General features: G+C 35.4%; 1 protein-coding gene across 1 annotated transcript in view; it reads right to left on the bottom strand.

Moving 5' to 3' along the window:
* LOC129005434 (serine/threonine-protein kinase D1-like) overlaps positions 1-19,463 on the bottom strand; it is a 159,239-nt gene extending 139,776 nt beyond the window's left edge. The window contains exon 1 of the mRNA XM_054434359.1: positions 19,277-19,463. The gene's annotated coding sequence lies outside the window, so the exon portion shown is untranslated. The remainder of the gene's footprint in view (positions 1-19,276) is intronic.
* Between the last annotated feature and the right edge of the window lie 3,192 nt (positions 19,464-22,655).

A 22,655-nucleotide genomic window follows, 5' to 3' on the forward strand; every position in this document is an offset into this window, starting at 1 on the left:
CTGGGATTGTTTTTCACATTACTTCAGGCTAGACCTAGGGGTTGTGGCATTATCACTTAGATAAATCCATTGGTGACTTGGCGGGGATCGAACCCGGGACCTCAGGGACTGAAGTCCCGCGCTCTAACCACTACGCCAGCTCGCTCCCCAATTGAATTGACTTAAGTACTAGTGAATTAACTTAAGTGATTGAATGACTTAAGTACTATGCAACTGCTTTTTTTCTAATAGCAAAATATTAAATTAAAAACAAGTTACAAGTTTGAGAGGTTATCTTAAAATCAAAACTATTTGAGTTTTGTAACTTAGTTTGTTCAAATACTCAAATAGTTAGTTCACATGGGCAAAAAGTGTCTTTTCAACCCTCACTCATTTTCTGACCTCGGCTTTCACATCTAAGTATTGGAGAAGACCTTTTCTCAAGTGACAATATCAATACTCTGTGGTCTGGATGCACCGATGTCTAAAACTAAAAAACCTTAAAAAAATCAAAATTATCTCCAGGAATTCTATATAAAGACCGAATTCCACTCCTTGACTAAGGACCTTGTTAAATGACCCTTCAAAGCAATATGGTTTATAGTGCAGTAGAAATAATCAAAAATATAGCTTAAGGTGGAACTAATTGCAACACAAATGATTTTTGCTGTGAATGGTAGGTAGTATGCTTCTAATCAACATACTAAAAATATACATCCGTACTGTGGCGCAAAATACGTTTTTTGGCCGCCATCTTGAAAAAAGTGTCAAAATTTTAATATTCGTAAAAATAACTTTTTGGGTATCAAATTATAGGAAATTTAATGCTCAAAATGTTATAATAGTGGTTATAAGCAGTATTTAGAAATACGATCGTAGTACAAAATACCCCCGCCGCAGCAAACCTGCAGACTAAACTAATTTCGATTTGTCTTAATTGATTTTCAATTAAATCTAGTAATTCAGTTAAAAAATCGTTGTACAACTAAATCTAGAGTTCTACTGGACCGATTTTACTAACTAATGGGTCATTGGAAAGCAATTCGTGTAGATTTTCAAATAATTATGAAAGTTTGATTTTTTTAGATTTGCTAGGTGAAACCCGTCAACGTCGACAATTAGCCTAGGTACCGTACTGTTAAGGTTGCAAGCAAGATCTTTTTAACTATAAATCGATGATAGATAACTCCATTTTTAAACAATTTGGGTCGTTTATGATTTAGCAGTGTGCTTTAGGTACGTCCGATCTCAATAATCAATAATTCCAATGGAATCTGGTATTTCACTGAAGATTTTTATATAAAAAACATATAGGATAATGTAACTGCTGGAATACATTTTTAATTGAAGTAAAAATTGAAAAATTCAGTTTAATTGTTTTTGTAGGGTAATATATTTGATAGATTAATGATGACAAATATGTGCTTGCATACCTTTGAGCCCAAATTATGAAAATCGGTCCGGTAGAAGAGCCAAACGAACTCGAATAAAACAAATTTAACTCCTGTAAGTAATGTACAGGGAGGCAGTTTGTGCATAACTCAAAATATACGTCAAAATGAGTGCTGATGCTTAATAGAAAATCTATGGTGCGTCCATAGCTTAAGTTTAAAGCCGGATTTACACTATGTAGCAAAACCTGCTATAAAACTTTTGCTATATAACATTGCTTTATAACTTTTGCTGTATGAAAAATTTACAAACAATTTTAGTGATTCTGGTGCTCGTGCTATATGTTATATGTAGCACAGCCTCATTCGCATTCCGTATCGAAATGTGCGCTGAAGAGACATTGTTCGTGGCAGCTATCGTGGTGATCTTGGAAGTCAGAGAGAGAGAGAGACAGACGGGAGCGAAGATTTTAGCAAGTTTTAGGTTTGACCGCTTCTTGCTTCGAGAAATAAGTACATTGTAGCAGATTTATTACGGGACTTAATGATGACGATCACGAATACGCTGACAATCCATAATTAAAACGCTAAATAAGGCGACGGTAACTTCAAAAACGTTTTACGCATGATCAAAACACGGTTTTACGATTGTCCACGGAACAGTTCAATTAAGTTTATAATATCATCCCGATCCTAGGCACTGTCACTTTCCGTTTCCAGTCCTTCCATTGTAAACAAAGATCGCTGAGCAAAACCGTTCGCACCCAGGAGGCTACAACTGTGAACTGTGTGCACTAAATGCTACATATAGCAGATGCTAGACGAAAATATATGTATATCATTGCTACATATGGCAATGTTAGATGTAGCACGTATTTTTTTTTTATATTTACCGACTCCCGATGGATAGCACAATTTTAGCTATATATAGCAGGATATGCTACATATAGCAGTGTTATATAGGACTTTTGTAAAGTTACTTTTTCTACTTCTAGCAAATGTTATATAACATTGCTAGATGTTACACAAATCTGCTATGTAGCAGGTTTAGCTACATAGTGTAAACCCGGCTTAAGGCCAAAATTATGAAAATCGGTGTGGTAGAAGAGCTAACCCGACTCGGAAAAGAAAAACCAATTATTTGTATAGATGGCAATAATTGATTTACCAGTATGCATTATCTAATCATGCGAAAAATGAGTTAATAATTTAACAGCTTATTGTTATATTGTTATTTAATTGATTTTTCTTTGATTAAATATTGTTGTTAACAATTTGCATTTTTGTTTAAAATGTGTTTCTTGTGTTAAGTGTGTGATTCTAATGTTATGTGTACCAAATATTAGTGAGCAAAGTGGTGTATGGATTTTATACCCATTATTTTACTAGAGACCGTTGTATTTAACCACAATGGGCTCTGTTGCTAGTCTATTAAATAAATAACATTAGGTTTAACGAAATGAGTACCAAGGTTTGCTGCCACAAGGAAACTAATTAAGTGTGTTTTTAGTAAAATATTAATTGTTTAGTATAAAATAAATAAATCTGCAAAGTGTTATCAAAATATATCCATAAACAAGGAAACTACAACTTTTTACTATATTCTCCATAAGAATAACATGGGGATTTTAAATTTCAAATATTTTGAAAATTCCCCGTTACCAATAATCATACAAAAACCCTTTGATACACTTAACTATTTGTTTTTTGAGCTCTTTAAAAAGCTCTAGAGAGAAATTGGGAAATGTTACGTTTTAAGGGTCGAAAATGAAAAAAACAAATTTTGAAAGTATAAAATAACTTATAAATAAAAAAACTTTTCAAATGCCACGTTTTTAAACGCACCTGTTTTCGCCCATAGTGCATCACTGTTAACAGTATATTTTAAATTCAACCATTATATTAATTTCCAGCATGAAAAGTTCTATAATTTGATACCAAGGCAGATTTTTTAACAATAATTTAAAATTTTACACTTTTTTAAATGGCGGCCAAAAAACCGTATTTTGCGTAACAGTACAAATGTATATTTTTAGTATGTTTTTTATAAGTGTATTACCTACCATTTCTAACTGGAATAATTTATGTTGCAATTAGTTCCACCTCAAACACTATTTCTACTGCACTATTATTCAGAAATTTTAAGTGATTTCTAATTTTGAAGCTTACATTTTTATCTATCATTAAACATTGAGCTTCGTCTAGATTGATCAACTCTAGCATAAAAATCAGCAATTTTAAAATCTTTAAGGTGGCCATATGGTAATTTGTAAAAAGAGGAGATTTTAGCTGGCGGCCCCCACTACAGTAAATAAAAATTTACGGGCTGGCAAAATTGTATACCTACAAATATAAAAAAAAATTATGTCACCGGCCCGAAAGTAAACACGTTTTATTAATATTTAAATGGAACTGTCAAAAAACGTCCAAACCAGTTGTTAGAGCTAGGTCTATTGGCAAAAATTGACATACGGTGCCGTCATTTGTTTATGTTTATTAATCCATACAGTTACTGTTCAATATTCGTGCTACAATGCCAATATTCAAATATGTTACGCGAAAGCATAAAAATCACATGTGAATCTTGCTTGTAAAATCTCACTAAAAATAACGAATAACGTAAACAAAATGCTCTCTGTCTGCTAGACTCGGTTCGGCTTTGGAACATGGATAACTTCGGACTGGCCAGCAGACGCATATAGTTCACACATTATGATTATTATTATAGTTATTATTATAGATACTAGCTGTTGTACCCGTGCTTTGCAACGGAAAGAGGACACAAAATAGAAACAATTTAATCTTTACATCTGTTGCATATAATAGTTACACATCCGCCAACGCTTTTAGAAACAAAATTCAACTTTTATGGCCTTAAGAGAAACGTTTAAGTTATGACTTTTAAATCTGGTAAGTAGTGGATACCACCATTTTGGTTTTGATTAATTTTAAATCTTGTGTAGGCTGATATAAGAAAAACTGACCAATCCTTCAAATAAAACTTTGACATACATGATTTACCTTAATCTCCCTTAATTAGGCTACATATCTTTTAATTTATTATTGACAATTTAAATTACAATTTTGAAGCTGCAAAAATACTAATAATTAATTTAAATGAACATTTATTTTTATTTCACTCTTTATATTAAATCACAAATCCTTCCATCTTCAGTTTCTTATAAGCGTCTAGGCAGCCAACTCCAAGGATCGTGGATCAGATCGGAAAACCCCCCACCACCGCTCCGTGCCGATGGCGTAACGACAACCATTACCGCAACGATACGGAATTGAGTCATGAGCCTTGGTGGTGTAGTGGATAGCGTGTCGGGCTGATAATCTGTAGGTGCTGGGTTCAAATCCCTTGGTGGCACTAACTTTTTGTCAACAATTTTTTTCATATTAGCGAGTTTGGTTGGTTTGGTTAGGTTATGACAGTTTAATTTTATTAAAAAAATATCAAATTGAATTCAAGATATTTATAATTTTATTTTTAGAACATAACTATTTTTTTCGATTAGTAGGCCTAAACCTTCATTCGAGTTTTCATTATCAGCAAGTTTGGTTAGTTTGGTTAGGTTATGACAGTTTAATTATATTTAATTTAAATTTAACCTACAAACGATACGTTTTGATAGCGACAGTGATAGAGATAACAATTTTCGGTGAACAGTTAGGCTATGCTGATGCGCCGGTATGATTCGGAAGCGTACGACATGGTGCGGTGGGTGCGGTGGTGGGGGTGTTCTGATCCACGATCCTCGAAGTTGCACTGGCTGCCTAGACGCTTGTCAGTTTCTTCACTCACAATAATAATAAATCATTACCAAAACTAAGTCAGCTGTTATAAACTTTAGAAAATATTGCTGTGCCTAATCAATACAGTCTTTTGAAATATTAAAGAAATTATATCTATGGGTACTATAAAAAAAAATTATTTAGCATTAAAGACAGCAGACAAAACTAATATGATTAACTAATATATTATGTTTCATTGCATCTCTGATTCTACTATACAAAAATATCAACAAACAACTTAATATACAAACCAGTTCTTTTAATCAGTTCCATCGTCTATTGCCTTTACAATTTCACACTTACCATTAAGTAAACATAGTGACAGATATTTCATTGATTTTAGAAACAAAAGAACACTGTGTACTGCTTAGTTATATGATATTTTACTTGGTTTAAATTAATCAGTGGTGTGGCAAAACACAAATAATAAATGTATCAAATAAAGTAAATGTGAACTGAAAGCTATGTTAAGATAAAATAAGAGTATTTTGTATTACCATTTGATAATTAAATATAGTTACACATATACAACAGATTTTAGAAAACAAAAATCAACAACGTACAATTTAGTCATTGATGGTATTCTTTAGTTACTTAAATATCCATATAAAAACAATGTGATGTGCAAGTTATGTTAAGTTCATCACATGTTAAGCAGTTAGAATTTATTTAAAGTAAAATCCAAACTCATACAAAACATCTAAACATTGTAAATTTCATACTGTTTCCATGAAAACATATCAATAACATTATTTTCATAACTTAGACTCTTTAAAAAATCCAAAGCAGAGCCGGAGTTGATACAGCAACGGTTATAGAATCTTTTTTTCTATAATCATTGACAAAGTTTTAGAATAAATAATCCATGATAAAACCTTAGATTAAAATAAACCTACCTCATAGTTATGGAAAATATTATAATTAATTTCTTTGTATCAGCTGTCTGAAATTGTGAAATATGCAGTTTAGCAGTTCTTGTTTACATTTAAATGTAAAAGCAAATGTAAACAAACATTGTTAGTGTTCTCATCGCAGCTATGGAGACCAATCAATATTTACTTTAAAAATGTTCACCTCAGAACTTTTAAAGCCAAAGGAGCAAAGCCTACGGTCAGTATCGAAATGTGAATAGTCCTATAATGGTCCTTGGTATGGTAGCTATATTTTTGTAAAATTTAAGCCCAGTTGGTTCAGTAGTTTTTGCACCTATTAGTAACACACATACAGACAGACACCAATAGATTTTTATATAATAGTATAGATTATAGTTTCACATTATTATAGTTTCACACATTGTTGCGTTTAGTTGACTGGGAGCAATTAAACAGACGATAAACTAACATTGCTGGCCATACTAAAGCGAAACTAGGAATAAAAAAAACTTTAGTAGAGAGTACAAGAATTGCATTTTTCAGTCATTGCATAAAAATATTTGCAAACACAAACATTTATTTTATTCCAAAAGTGCCGTTTACAATGTATTTTAATAGAGAGAAAAAAAAGGAGATTTCTCACTTTTTCCGGAAATCCCCCGGGGCTAAATTTTGAACGTCAAAATCTGGTAATCTCCAGGGAAATAGAGGGATATGGCAACCCTAACTATGCTGGAACTTTTTTCATGATTTTTCTGGTTCGATGTCGAGTTACAATCAAGACATTTCCAGTCCACATTTTCTTCTTTATAAATTTCATTATAATCACTATAAGGCATATTCAAACATTTTGTATGAAACCATTTGTGACAGATTCCTTTTATTGTACAGCTGAAGACCTTAAATACCTTTTACACACACCACATTGGCTCATTTTAAAAAGTAAATTGTTATTATTTTTTTATCTATATATTAATTACGTAAGCAGTTTTCTTTCCACAGTCATAACTTGATAACGGCTGGACAAATTTTAACGTTTGAGGTGTCAAATTAAAGGTATTTTTTTGACGTAGATGTTTTGACGTCTCAAAATATTTGGAAAGGGCATCACTTAAGTGCAGATAAGGGCTTAAGTTTGGGAACGGCGGCGCTATCTGCTGACATCAGATCAAACTCAATTCCCTTTGTTTACAACTCAACATATGTACGTAGTTTGAAATAGTTTTTAAGGTTAACCACAGACTGCAGGACTCATTACTTAATTCTGTTGTGGTGTTTTCTGTTGTTTGGTTAACTTTCGTATTTTATCTATATTTAAAATTAAATGCCACCAGTTAGACGAAGAACTGTGAGTGGCTGGTGGACACGCGAACATGGCCGCTTGCATCAACCACCCAATGGAATATTTGAAGGTTACAGAATGGCAACCACCGTGTGGTGATGCATCTCACCTCGGACAAATGCACGTTAAATGTTTACATAGTGGTGGCATACATTTTAAGCAAAAAAGAGACTGGCCGAGACAGTTCAATTGTTACTCTTTGTTGCCGTAAATGAGAGAACCGTTTACCAGCGTTGCCAACACAACTTGTTCATTTTACCCGCAAAATCCGGTGGCAATCCCAGGAATCACCCAGAATCAAGTTTTGATTACCCGGAAAATCCCCTGAATTATAATTTTAAAGATTTCGGCCAATTTATTGGTAAAAACCACATTGTAATGGTGCATTGAGAGAGTTATGAATATTAATATCATTCTTATATTGAGCAAAACGATGTTAATCGTCCATTTGAAGCTTTTTTAAGGCTACCTTTTTCAGCTGGTCAATTGACCTAATTGACTTTTGGCGCACCTAACCAATATAGAGCTTTGACTAAACTGTAAATACAGCTTATTCAGTATCCAATAGTCAATGTTAATACAGCTAATACTACACTGTAGTAGTTATGATGTTGTACAGTTTTTAAATTTAATGTAGTACATCAAAATAAAACAATTGAATAACTAACTCCATAGATTAAATATTCTCCTAGATTTGTCATCCTTGTACATATAAGAAGCAGAAGACAGTTTAATGTTATGTTAGTTCCATTCGCTACCTGTAGGAGCTAGGAGCATATCTATGTTTACAACTGGACTATTTTTGAATAACTCATTAATAATAAACAAAAATTGTAAACAAACACATCCCTATAAAAAAAAAAAAAAAAAAAAAAAAAAAAAAAAAAAAAATAGCCGTAACTAACAATGAAATTGTCTTTTTGATCCATACCTATGATAACTCGTCAATGTTACCAAAAGAGTGATGTTTAATCCATGCTAAAACTACTAATTTAATTTCATTCAAATTTTCAAAGTTCATAATATTATCCAATAAAACCTTAGACGTTAGGGTACTTTCACAGAATAAGAATACAATCATATCAATAGACGAGACAGCCTAAATATAACATCTTGATCTCAAGTCTTCCATAGTCAAATGAAAAATCAGCAAATCTTTCATTGTGTGTCTGCACTTGTACTCTCGCTGGGGAGTTTCGGAGTTCAGATCTAATCTCTAACCATAGATTTAATTAAACATACTCGTCAATAGTGCTTCTCTTCGCTTTTTATTCAGTGGCTTCAGTTCCAATCCCAGTCTAATATCGTTATCCAATCCTAATCATTGATGATTTGCAAGAAACATATTTTTGTAACTTATTACTGTTTTGGTCACTGTCAAGAGTGTCAACACATGCAACCCAAGTATTGCATTGTAGATTGAAATACTTTTTGTCCAATTTTGTATTAGAAAAAATATTTTTAAAGTTGGTACAATGAAATACCTGGAAAATCCCCGGAACCAGCCCAATCCCCAGAATTTTACCCGGAAGCCCTTTAATTCCCCGGATTCCGGGGAATTCCCTGGAAATCGGCAACGCTGCCGTTTACCTCATCTGCGTCATTCACCATACTTTCAGGAACTTATTGGAAACTCCAAATCTGAAACCGGGAATCTGAGGCTTAGATGTAGAAGTTATTTGGATAACATTTGTCAATTCAATTCCGCCTTTGCCATGGTCAGCTCTGAAGCTCATTTAGATGAGAGGATCACACAGGGGATCTACAATTTCAACATCCATGACACGTTTTACCTCCGAGTAGATAATCTAATTCCTTAAGAATGTCATCCAGAACACGCACAGATGTACATAATAAGAGACCAAATAAGTGACTTTCCTCGCTACAATGATGCAACCTGTATAGAAGTCGCAGCTATTTTTAAAGCTAAAAACAGAGCACCACCAGACCAAATAAATCTTAGTTTCTTTTTTTTTCAAAAACTAAAAATGTTAAACGCAAATCCGTCGTAGATCAGTTGTTAGATCCACTTGCTTGCCCTCTAATGTTCCCACCTGGAGACTTTGGTTGGGGACCCTAATCTAAACACGCCTAAAACAGAACCTATCGTAGAAATAATTTAACAGTGCTATATTACGTGTTGTACTGGTCGACGTCAAAAGAGGGGCTTGCAACATTAGGTCTGAAAAGCTTACTTTACAGTGTGTGGTTGACGTCTACGTTCTCATTGAGGGCATCCGCCTACAATACATAAAGAGATAACCAAAGCAGTATGAAAGCGGATCTATATTTAAGTATTGTAGGTTAGTTATATAATTTATTACAACAAAATATTTTTAATATTTCTATAATTAGTCATAGACTTTAGAATGACTCTTTGTTTGAGGTCTTGCTGTTTATGTTTTTGTTGCTTTTTTTATTACAAGTTGCAGTTTTGCTCGATTTCGAGCAACAGGTTATCTAGTAATAATAATACTACAGTGTTATTTTTATAACAAAATAACCCATTAAATAAAGGATAACAGTGTCAATTTTATTTCATTCAAAAGCCATGTAGAAAATAATCATATCAAAATACTGTAATTGTTATAAGTCCATAAATAAATATATTTGTCTTTATAACTTGACCTAGGTCCTTGGCCAGATAACAAGATTACCGTATGGCCAGTTTTATCAGGTTCCCAGATACGAGCCTGTAGTGAATGAATTTCTGTCGAGTTTTCAGGGATTTATACTTTGAAACAACTTTGTAAAATAAGAAAGGTATGTAAAACTAATATTTAGTGAAACTTTGAAATAAAAATTCTTTAATAAATTTTTCGGGTTTTTCATTTAAAACACAGAGCAGCTGTAAACATGCAAATTAACCATCTGTTCTTGATTCCAATCTAGGCATATATTCTATATTTTATATACAACTAGGTGAACCTGTGCGAATTCGCACGAATAATAAATTAGGATATTATAGCAACGTCGTTGTATCGGCGTTGGTCTTGAGCTCGATCGTTGACTATATGCATTCTAAGTTCTTTTTGCTGTTCAGTAGGGGTATGTTGCAGGACGGAGCTCATCATGTTGAAAACTTGCGCGTATGGATTAATATAAAGTTGAGTCAGTGCTGCAAGAGCCATTAGCTTTGTTTAGCATTCTTTCTTGAACAGCGGTTTCGACGTCCGTAGGTATAAATTTTGGCATATGTGGGATGCTCCCCTTCTGACGGTTGAAAGGTGACAATTGGGTGATAAACTGTGTCTTGCACCTTATACATGAAAGGCCCTCCACCGTTATGCTCTTCAATTTTAGCTCGAGTGCTGACCATTGCGAGCGCAGAGTTGTACGATCTAATGTTCTCTTTGTAGTTTCTGCTCAAATGATTTGCTCCATTAAGTAGGCTCTTAATATAGGTAATAGATTTCTTGGTATGGTGGTAGATTCACTTTTCCTTTATGGCAGCAGGATGAAAATCGTTTGCCTCGTCCTCTTTGTTCTTCTTTAAAATGTAGCGCACCATATTTCTGACATTTTAATGCCATCTCGCCAAGTGAATGCTGCTGAATTCTTGTTCTTGTCGGTGCAATTTTGTAAATACACGTTGCCAATAACTGTTCCAGCTCTTCGTCTGGGCTCCTACGTTTTGCATTGCTTGCCGTATGTTGACTCGCCATGTCCGACCGGCAATATTTCTTTGTCGTCGGGTTCTTGGCATGTTTAAACGAAAATATAATGTAAAACTTTTCTCCCATCGTGTCCTATAGGTAACATTTCTTTACCGGGTTTCTAATTTTTTTTAAAAACCTGCAAACTGTTTACATTTCAAAACCAAACAAAACAGCTGGGATTTAACTTTTTTAAACTAATGTATTGACATCTGTTTCAGAATATAATAACATTCAAATCAATCACAATGTTATCCTTATGGAAGGAACTTTGAGGGCAGCCCACGCCCTTAAAAATATATATTTCAAAAATCTAAAGCCAGTTTGCACATCTACACACATAGACGAACATTTTGGTATATAATATGTGGGGTTAAATCTTAAAATAAAAAAGCCTTATTGTTCACAAAGTTTCATGTCGCGTATTAAATATATAGATATGACAACATGTATACACTTTTAACGAATAGTGTTTTTGACCTCTGGGGACATCAAAATGAAAAAGTAAATCTGTCCTAGGTCTACTCTACGTCTTATCGTGCCCCCTAGGGCTTCTTACTAGGAGCTTTTTCCATGTAGGGAAAAATTGCTAATATGAGATATTGTCAATAAAGTGAAAAAAAGGACGTGAACTTGTTTACTGTGTGCAGAACCACCTAATACATCAAGACTGTGATAGTATTTTGTAGACAAATCTTTAAATTAGGTTCGACAGCAACAAAACTTCAATCCTTTTTTCCTTATATTCATGATATCAATTGATCAGGATATACATACTTCTTATTCAAACTAATTATTTAATACGCAAGCAGGTTTTTTGTGACAATTAATCCTCCGAAACTACTGAACCGATTGACATGTTTTTGGTGACATTGGAAAGAGCGCAACGTGAAGTTGTGAAGGAAACTTTCTTTTTGGGGAAATAATTAGAGAGTGAGGCCCTGGGGCCCTTTAAGTTTCGTATTTCTCCATAACATTAACATGGGAAACAAAAATTGTGATGAAACTCCAGCTGTTGTCAGAAATTAAAAGTGAGAAGAAGAACATATGTTAATTGTAAACAGTCAATAAGTTTGCTAATTTAACAGTTTGCTACAAACATTTACTGACTTGGTTGAAATGAAATATTTACTTTTTGGGTTGGTGTAAATATTACAATGGAAAAAAGCGAGAGAGCCTGGATGAATTGATATACTAAAAAGAAAACTGAATTATCACTGTGCTGCATTTCTGAGTAATCATTGAAAGAGCCAATTTGCAAACTACGGAAAATTAGGAAAGTCATAGAACACCACCAAGGAGCAGAAATAAATATAATGTTTTTTTTAAGAATGTATAATCTTTATTATGGACAACCTAATGCGGCCATGGCTTTGAGTAAGGCTATTCGTGGAGAACACTAAAAAACAAGATCATCTTTTGAAATATAAGACATTCACAAGAAATGTTGATTATATCGATCTGTTATGTACATCTTGAGTATTTCCATAATCTTTGATTCAAATCTTTTAAAGTCATCAGAAATTATTAATGTTATTCGTTTTAAAATAACTCCTGTAATACTTAGCAATTAATTGCTCGAATTCGAGCAACAGGGAAACTAGTTCAAACTAAAGAATGAATTCAATGCTAGTGCAAGATTTCACCCTGGATGCCCATACAGACTATTTACACATTTTGGTTCAAATCTACAGAATCTTTGTTGTCTTTAAACAAAATACACAAGATAAATTGTATGGACAAATGTTTTAATAGGTTTTTCAGGATTTGTATAGTCAGTTTATTTAAATGCATAACACAAACAAGCAATACATACTCTCTGAATAGCCAGTGACCTTGTGAATCAAACTTGTAAAGAAATAAACTTATAAGTAAGAATATATCTTGTTTATCTTACAGAAAAACAAACATAAATTATTAATTGAGAAAACTATACTATCCCAATTTCAAAATTGGAATTGTTTACAAATATATTACAATCCATGGCAAATAAATTATCAGTTAACAACTATTTACTATAAGTGGTTTATAATAGTATATAATAGTTAGACAAACTTTATAGTTATAGTTAGACCAAAAACTCTAATAATGCGTTTCATTTGTTTTTTCAATGTTTGTAAAATATGACTACATACAGAAGAATCAATCCCGTCCTTGTAATACCTGATGGCTCCAAAGTGAATCAAAACTAGTTGCCGAAGCAACAAATCGGATAACCAGCAAGACAGGTATTTTAAACCACTTAGCATACCTATTTTGGCAACCCGGAGGCTTCCCTTCTTGAAAAAAATATACTTCATGCTATGTGAATTTTGATGATAACTTGGTTTATTTTTGGTCCATAAAACAGTAAAGCCATTTAAATATTAATATTCTTAAATATGGATGACATAGAATTTTTTTGTACTGTATATTCCTACTCAGAAAATTATTACACGACCTGTTTGTCATGCAACCAAGAAACAATGCAAAGCAATACATACAAAAAATTATAACACATGCAAACATTGGACAAATTTCAGATCATACAAAATTCTTTACATGTCAGTCAAAAAATGCATTCCCAAAAGCAAAGTAACATTACTTCAGGCAGACTTCCAGCAATACTATGTCTACTGAAAGTGCTTTGCAACAAACAAACTAGCACTGAAATTTTACTTGTTTTACCAAACAGAGTGTAAATTAAGTATGGAAACAAATCTTTATTGTTAAAACCGAAATAGACAGAAATATACTGTTTGTTGCATTGATTGTAAACAAATGTTCATAAAATTTTCACATATAAGATATTTTTTAACCCCCTAAAGGGTAGGGGGTGACTTATTTTTTCCAAATAGCAACCCCTATTGAGCGACACCTCATTTTGTAGGGTTTGTCAGAAGAAACACAAGTACGCAAAAACGAGGTAAATATCTCACCCCTATCCAAAATGGCAGGTATTCCAAAATTTTATTCATGTAAAAAAAATTAATTTCACAAAAATATGGAAACAAGTCTGTATTTTTTAACCGAAATATATAGAAATAATCGGTTTGTGGCATTGATTGTTAACATAGGTTCCGCTATCAAAGAACCTATGATTTTTAACCCCCCTAACAGGTGAAAGACTATACAGGGTGTTTGGTAGTCAGTGTCAAATATTTTAATATAAAAATACGCAATTTGGGTAGTTATATCTCACTCCTACTTCCGGCAACAGCCATTTTTAGAATTTTCCAAATTTCTTGACATTGCCTAATAAAATCTCATATTTCTTAACTTTAAACCTACATAATGATATTTTCAATGGCATTTTTAGAGTCTTCATTACATTTTCTATCAAAATACCTATAACTTACGGAATTAGATATATAGATATGGTACAGCTAAACCCATTTAAAAGTTCTTAAAATTGACTTAAACAACAAATTTTGAAAAATCAATAAAAAGGGCGCTACAACTCGCTTAAGAAAATTTTTCACAAAGTCGTGTTAAAACTGTCAAATAGTATAAAAAACATCTCCACATTTTAAGCTTTAAAATGATATGCAATATGTGACATGTAATGTCAGCCTAAGGGGAGAAATATTGCTTTAAACATAAAATTAATCATTTTTTTCATTAACTGCAATCATTAATTACAAGAACGCATTTATTGAAAGTTATGTGCAAAAGGTATCTGTATAATAAAGTTTACCCCAAGTAAACTTATAAAATCTAATATTTTAGTACATATTGAATACCATAGTACATAGTCAAAGGGCTTTGAATTATTTTATACCAGGTTAATATAGAGAATTTTATAAATGCACAAGTCAGAGGTAATTAAGATAGTAAATAATTAACATGATTTAAAAAAAAAGTTATTTTACAGAATAATTTGAAATACAAGGTAATATTTTTTTATATAATTGAATACAAACAGAAACATGGAAAAGCTGCACCTTAAGAGTTTTAAATATGTGGTTAAAACTACCCGTCTTTGCGTGTTCTTTAGCTTTTCTTTATTGCTTCAACTGTAATCTTATAGGAAAGGGTTCCTCTCAACTTTTGTACAACTACTGTCAATTATAGAGCTTTCTCAAGTCCTCTTCACTGTATACATCTGTAGTATACACTTCACCATTAAGGAATGCCCAAACAAAGAATAAGATAGGCATAAGATCAGAGAATCTGGCTGCCCATGCAAAGGGTCTGTCTCATCACAAGAATCCATATGACTTAGTTTCTTACCTCATTAGTGTAATGAAGAGGAGTGCTATTTTAAAATGTTTTTACTTTTTATTTAAGTTTGACCAAACTCTATGTGATCAAAGACTGAAGATAGGGTGTGTTGCAAAAACCTAGATAGGTTTGTCGATTAAGTTTGTCGAATAAATATATGCCCCATTAAATTAATTGTTTGTAAAATAATTTACGTGTGCAGTAGGCCTATATGCATCAAGAACATGCATCAGACATAACCTGTATTTAAGATTTTTAAGGTGCAGCTTATCCATGATTTTTGTATGTTTCCAATAATAAATATATTAGGCCTCGTATTTGAAAATTTGTTCGGTAGAAATATTCTTAATTACATATGATCAGTATCTTCGTAATCACAACTAACGTGTGTATTTATAAATTTCACTACTTTTACGAGGCATTCAAAGCACTACAACTAGTTTGGACTGTACTATACTACAGAATTAAATTTTACAAGTTTACTTGGGAAATACTTAATTATACAGATACCTTTTGCACACAACTTTTACTAAATGCGTTCTCGTATATAATGAGTGCAGTTAGTGAAAAAATGATTAATTTTATGTTTAATGCAAATTTTTCCCCTTAGGCTGACATTACATGTCACGTATTGCATATCATTTCTTAAAATGTGGAGATGTTTTTTATACTATTTGACAGTTTTTAACACGGCTTGATAAAAAATTTTCTTAAGCGAGTTGTAGCAGCCTTTTTATTGATTTTTCAAAATTTGTTATTTAAGTCAAATTTAAAATTTTAAAATGGGTTTAGCTGTACTATATTATACTTGTTTTGATAGAAAATTTAATGACAATTCTAAAAATGCCATTGAAAATATCATTATGTAGGTTAAAAGTTGAGAAATATGAGATTTTATTAGGCAATGTCAAGAAATTTGGAAACTTCTAAAAATGGCTGTTGCCGGAAGTAGGAGTGAGATATAACTATCCAAATTGCGTATTGTTATAGCAATTTGTGTGCATAATAATGCCTTAAAATATTTGACACTGTCTACCAAACACCCTGTATATAACTTTAGATAACATCCAACAGGGTAGGGGGGTGACTTATTTATTTCAAATAACAACACCTATTGAGTAACCCCTCATTTTGAAGGGTTTGTCATAAAAAATACAATGACGCAAATCCGAGGTAGATATTTGACCCCTAGCCAAAATGGCGGTCCAAAATGTGATTTATGTGAAAAGCATCCAATCCACCAATTCATAATTTGGAATGTCATAGGAGACCAAATTGTGTAACCCTTCATTTTATTTTTTCATATGGAGATTTAACATGGAACAAAATTTTAAGCTTACAACAGCCACCCTGACCATACTACTGGACCGATTTACCCGCAGGTTGTACCAAAAGAAAGGTTATCGGTCCAATATGTGCAGGTTTTATTTGTGTTTTGAGAATATTTATGTTAATTGGGTCAAAAATGGAAATTCAACACTTCTTTTAGAGATTAAACATGGGGCTAATTCTATATATTAACCCTTTGCGGACGGGTACGGATATATCCGGATAATCAAAAATTATTTTGACAGTATGAAGTGTTCCATTGTGTTTATTTTATGTATACTTGTGAAACAAAACACAAATAAGGAAAAATAATTTTTATTTTTTCCTATAATTTTTTCCCGTTCTATGTCACGATTTCGCCTGTCCGGGAAGGGTTAATAGAAAAACATGGTTTATTGATAACCTATTTCCTTAGCTCCTGTGCATCGCAGGGAAAAATCTATGAATACTGTTAGAAAGATATTTGCCTTTAGATATGCATAATCCCTTTTAGCTAATTTCCACATAGTTAAGTTGCAATTACCTTAGGTGGCACGGTAAGACCTAGGCCTGGGACCGATTTAGATTTTTCATTTTGATGTCCCCAGAGGCCAAAAACACCATTCGTTCAAATTTTCACTAATATCATAAATGTGCAAGTTTGTGTGTTTGAAGTTCAATCACGCATTAACTACTGGACGGATTGGGCTGAAATTTGGCATGATGATAGCTCACATTCCCGATTAATATATAGGCATATTCTTATCTCAAAAATCCTTTCGGGCTCCGCCCCAGTGGCTCTGTAGTTCCCCATGTTAACCTTATGAGTATTCATATTTAAACGGAATTAAAGAATTTAGTCAACTGTTTCAACTAAAAATGTTTGTTATAAAAGCATTAAAAAATTATAAGATTTACCAACAGGGTGCAGCACTATTATTTTTTTGCAATTATGAAATCAGCTAATTTGAACTAAGCAGCAACAAAAAACTGTAAACGCAATGAGAACTGTCAAAGTAGGATTGTTTACAGTTATGTTTATATTTTTAATTTCATGAATAATTTGTGATATTTTGTGAATTTTTGATAATTTATCTTTCTCTGTTGTTTAGGTAAATTGGTAGAACATTATGGCTATGGTAGATGTGTAATACTATAGTATACTACTGTAAATTTAAAGAAGCAAATTTGATCAAACTGTGTTCTCCCCCATTGCAAACACAAAGCTTGAGTATAACTGCAATAAGCATTTTATACTTATATGCCAACCCCTTAAAAAGAAAGGTAGCCTACTCTGTTAGTATATATATGATAGCTTTGATTAAATCTATAATATTAAAACGAAACTGTGTTTTTTTATTTCACGATTCTGAATCAACCACTCGACGGATTTTCATGATTTTTGTGTTGAAAGAAAGATAATTTTGAGAACTAGGGAATGTCAAAGCCATAATTTTAGTTTAGGGTTTCAGTTTTTTAGAAATTAAGTTTTAATTTTCAAAAAGTCTAGCAGCCGACGGTAGAGTTAAAGTCGTTTTAGTGGTGGTTTAACTAACAGCTGGTTTCTAACTGTCATTGAAATGTTTATGTTACAAGTTGTTTGTATACAAAAATATTGATCCAGAGTTTGCCTACTCACTATTTCACTTTAAAATGCAGTTTATTACCTACCGTAAAAGATCTATGTTATCAGGAGATTGTGTAATTTTGAACTAAACATTTTAAACGTTTAATCAAGTTTTGTCATAAATGCAATCCGTCTAAGTATAAGTGCTTAATCCTTTAAGATATAAGTGGTTTAAACGTGTTGATAGATCTTTTTCTAGATGTTTGAATATAAGTATGACTGCATACAGTACACATGCCGTGACCGCGCAGTCATACCGACGATCACGCCGTGACCATGGAGTCATAACGACTATCGCACCGCGACCGCGGAGTCAAACAGACTATCACGCTGTGACCGCGGAGTCATACCGAAGATTTTTTGGTTTTTATAGATAGGCCACAAACGGTAAAAATTGATTTTGTTTGACTTTTTGGTAACTGCAATACTCAAGTCTTTCTTTTTAAGTACAGGAAAAAATCCCGTCCCGTCCCGTCCCGAAAATTGGGAAGGAAATAAAAATCCCGTCCTGTCCCGTCCCGAACTAAAAATTCAATCCCGTCCATCCCTATACTATACTATTAACGCTTGGTCAAAAAACACTTTTTACTTTCCCCGTAGCAGCAAACCTAAGCACTCGTTAAATCTAATGCTATTTAAATTGGGAATAAATATATCTTATTTATGGTAATATTTTTGTAAAAATGTAATCAGACAAGTGGAAATTTGCTTAGTCTGCAGGTTTGCTGTAGCGGGGGTATTTTACTTAGTTGTCTTTTTGAGTTTGGGTATTTTTCTCACAAGTAAAACATTTTTGAGGAAAATTTCTAGTACTGGTTAAATTAACATTTTATTTTTGTAGCAAAAATGTATTTACATTAATTTTATACAACATATATTTTATTCACAGAATGTATTTGATAACAATTAGCCTACTCAATACTTGGGAATAGATTGAACGACCACCCGGAAGACCATTTTGTGCGATGATGAAGGAAAAAATTACAAGCACAACTAAACAGTGTTACTATAATACCTACATATATCCAACAACAGAAAACACACATTATATAATTTTATTTGTCAGAAAAATGTGTGGTGAACTTTTTTAAGGCACTGACCAGGGAGTTGTCGTCAGATGCTGAGGCAGAGGCTGAGTTGACAGAGGAAGTAGAGCCTGTGTCTGAGGGACTCCTGGGCACTTGTAGTGTGGACGACCTTCTCCGCTTGCCACTGCCACACAGTGTGTAGGCACAGTTGTTGGGGATCTTCACCACACAGCGCTTGTGGTAGTTCTGTCCACAACCTATACACAAGACAGATTATTATAATGGCCTGAGGGACTCCTGGGCACTTGTGTGTGGACAACCTTCTCCGCTTGCCACTGCCACACAGTGTGTAGGCACAGTTGTTGGGGATCTTCACCACACAGCGCTTGTGGTAGTTCTGTCCACAACCTATACACAAGACAGATTATTATAATGGCCTGAGGGACTCCTGGGCACTTGTGTGTGGACGACCTTCTCCGCTTGCCACTGCCACACAGTGTGTAGGCACAGTTGTTGGGGATCTTCACCACACAGCGCTTGTGGTAGTTCTGTCCACAACCTATACACAAGACAGATTATTATAATGGCCTGAGGGACTCCTGGGCACTTGTGTGTGGACAACCTTCTCCGCTTGCCACTGCCACACAGTGTGTAGGCACAGTTGTTGGGGATCTTCACCACACAGCGCTTGTGGTAGTTCTGTCCACAACCTATACACAAGACAGATTATTATAATGGCCTGAGGGACTCCTGGGCACTTGTGTGTGGACGACCTTCTCCGCTTGCCACTGCCACACAGTGTGTAGGCACAGTTGTTGGGGATCTTCACCACACAGCGCTTGTGGTAGTTCTGTCCACAACCTATACACAAGACAGATTATTATAATGGCCTGAGGGACTCCTGGGCACTTGTGTGTGGACGACCTTCTTCGCTTGCCACTGCCACACAGTGTGTAGGCACAGTTGTTGGGGATCTTCACCACACAGCGCTTGTGGTAGTTCTGTCCACAACCTATACACAAGACAGATTATTATAATGGCCTGAGGGACTCCTGGGCACTTGTGTGTGGACAACCTTCTCCGCTTGCCACTGCCACACAGTGTGTAGGCACAGTTGTTGGGAATCTTCACCACACAGCGCTTGTGGTAGTTCTGTCCACAACCTATACACAAGACAGATTATTATAATGGCCTGAGGGACTCCTGGGCACTTGTGTGTGGACAACCTTCTTCGCTTGCCACTGCCACACAGTGTGTAGGCACAGTTGTTGGGAATCTTCACCACACAGCGCTTGTGGTAGTTCTGTCCACAACCTATACACAAGACAGATTATTATAATGGCCTGAGGGACTCCTGGGCACTTGTGTGTGGACAACCTTCTCCGCTTGCCACTGCCACACAGTGTGTAGGCACAGTTGTTGGGGATCTTCACCACACAGCGCTTGTGGTAGTTCTGTCCACAACCTATACACAAGACAGATTATTATAATGGCCTGAGGGACTCCTGGGCACTTGTGTGTGGACGACCTTCTCCGCTTGCCACTGCCACACAGTGTGTAGGCACAGTTGTTGGGGATCTTCACCACACAGCGCTTGTGGTAGTTCTGTCCACAACCTATACACAAGACAGATTATTATAATGGCCTGAGGGACTCCTGGGCACTTGTGTGTGGACAACCTTCTCCGCTTGCCACTGCCACACAGTGTGTAGGCACAGTTGTTGGGGATCTTCACCACACAGCGCTTGTGGTAGTTCTGTCCACAACCTATACACAAGACAGATTATTATAATGGCCTGAGGGACTCCTGGGCACTTGTGTGTGGACGACCTTCTCCGCTTGCCACTGCCACACAGTGTGTAGGCACAGTTGTTGGGGATCTTCACCACACAGCGCTTGTGGTAGTTCTGTCCACAACCTATACACAAGACAGATTATTATAATGGCCTGAGGGACTCCTGGGCACTTGTGTGTGGACGACCTTCTTCGCTTGCCACTGCCACACAGTGTGTAGGCACAGTTGTTGGGGATCTTCACCACACAGCGCTTGTGGTAGTTCTGTCCACAACCTATACACAAGACAGATTATTATAATGGCCTGAGGGACTCCTGGGCACTTGTGTGTGGACAACCTTCTCCGCTTGCCACTGCCACACAGTGTGTAGGCACAGTTGTTGGGAATCTTCACCACACAGCGCTTGTGGTAGTTCTGTCCACAACCTATACACAAGACAGATTATTATAATGGCCTGAGGGACTCCTGGGCACTTGTGTGTGGACAACCTTCTTCGCTTGCCACTGCCACACAGTGTGTAGGCACAGTTGTTGGGAATCTTCACCACACAGCGCTTGTGGTAGTTCTGTCCACAACCTATACACAAGACAGATTATTATAATGGCCTGAGGGACTCCTGGGCACTTGTGTGTGGACGACCTTCTTCGCTTGCCACTGGCACACAGTGTGTAGGCACAGTTGTTGGGGATCTTCACCACACAGCGCTTGTGGTAGTTCTGTCTACAACCTATACACAAGACAGATTATTATAATGGCCTGAGGGACTCCTGGGCACTTGTGTGTGGACGACCTTCTCCGCTTGCCACTGCCACACAGTGTGTAGGCACAGTTGTTGGGGATCTTCACCACACAGCGCTTGTGGTAGTTCTGTCTACAACCTATACACAAGACAGATTATTATAATGGCCTGAGGGACTCCTGGGCACTTGTGTGTGAATGACCTTCTCCGCTTGCCACTGGCACACAGTGTGTAGGCACAGTTGTTGGGGATCTTCACCACACAGCGCTTGTGGTAGTTCTGTCCACAACCTATACACAAGACAGATTATTATAATGGCCTGAGGGACTCCTGGGCACTTGTGTGTGGACGACCTTCTCCGCTTGCCACTGCCACACAGTGTGTAGACACAGTTGTTGGGGATCTTCACCACACAGCGCTTGTGGTAGTTCTGTCTACAACCTATACACAAGACAGATTATTATAATGGCCTGAGGGACTCCTGGGCACTTGTGTGTGAATGACCTTCTCCGCTTGCCACTGGCACACAGTGTGTAGGCACAGTTGTTGGGGATCTTCACCACACAGCGCTTGTGGTAGTTCTGTCTACAACCTATACACAAGACAGATTATTATAATGGCCTGAGGGACTCCTGGGCACTTGTGTGTGAATGACCTTCTCCGCTTGCCACTGGCACACAGTGTGTAGGCACAGTTGTTGGGGATCTTCACCACACAGCGCTTGTGGTAGTTCTGTCTACAACCTATACACAAGACAGATCATTATAATGGCCTGAGGGCCTCCTGGGCACTTGTGTGTGAATGACCTTCTCCGCTTGCCACTGGCACACAGTGTGTAGGCACAGTTGTTGGGGATCTTCACCACACAGCGCTTGTGGTAGTTCTGTCTACAACCTATACACAAGACAGATTATTAT

This window comes from Macrosteles quadrilineatus, unplaced genomic scaffold (genome assembly GCF_028750875.1).
Source record: "Macrosteles quadrilineatus isolate MER2022 unplaced genomic scaffold, UCM_ALF_1.0 Scaffold_1__1_contigs__length_201487025, whole genome shotgun sequence".
In the NCBI taxonomy this organism is placed as follows: Eukaryota; Metazoa; Arthropoda; class Insecta; order Hemiptera; family Cicadellidae; genus Macrosteles; species Macrosteles quadrilineatus.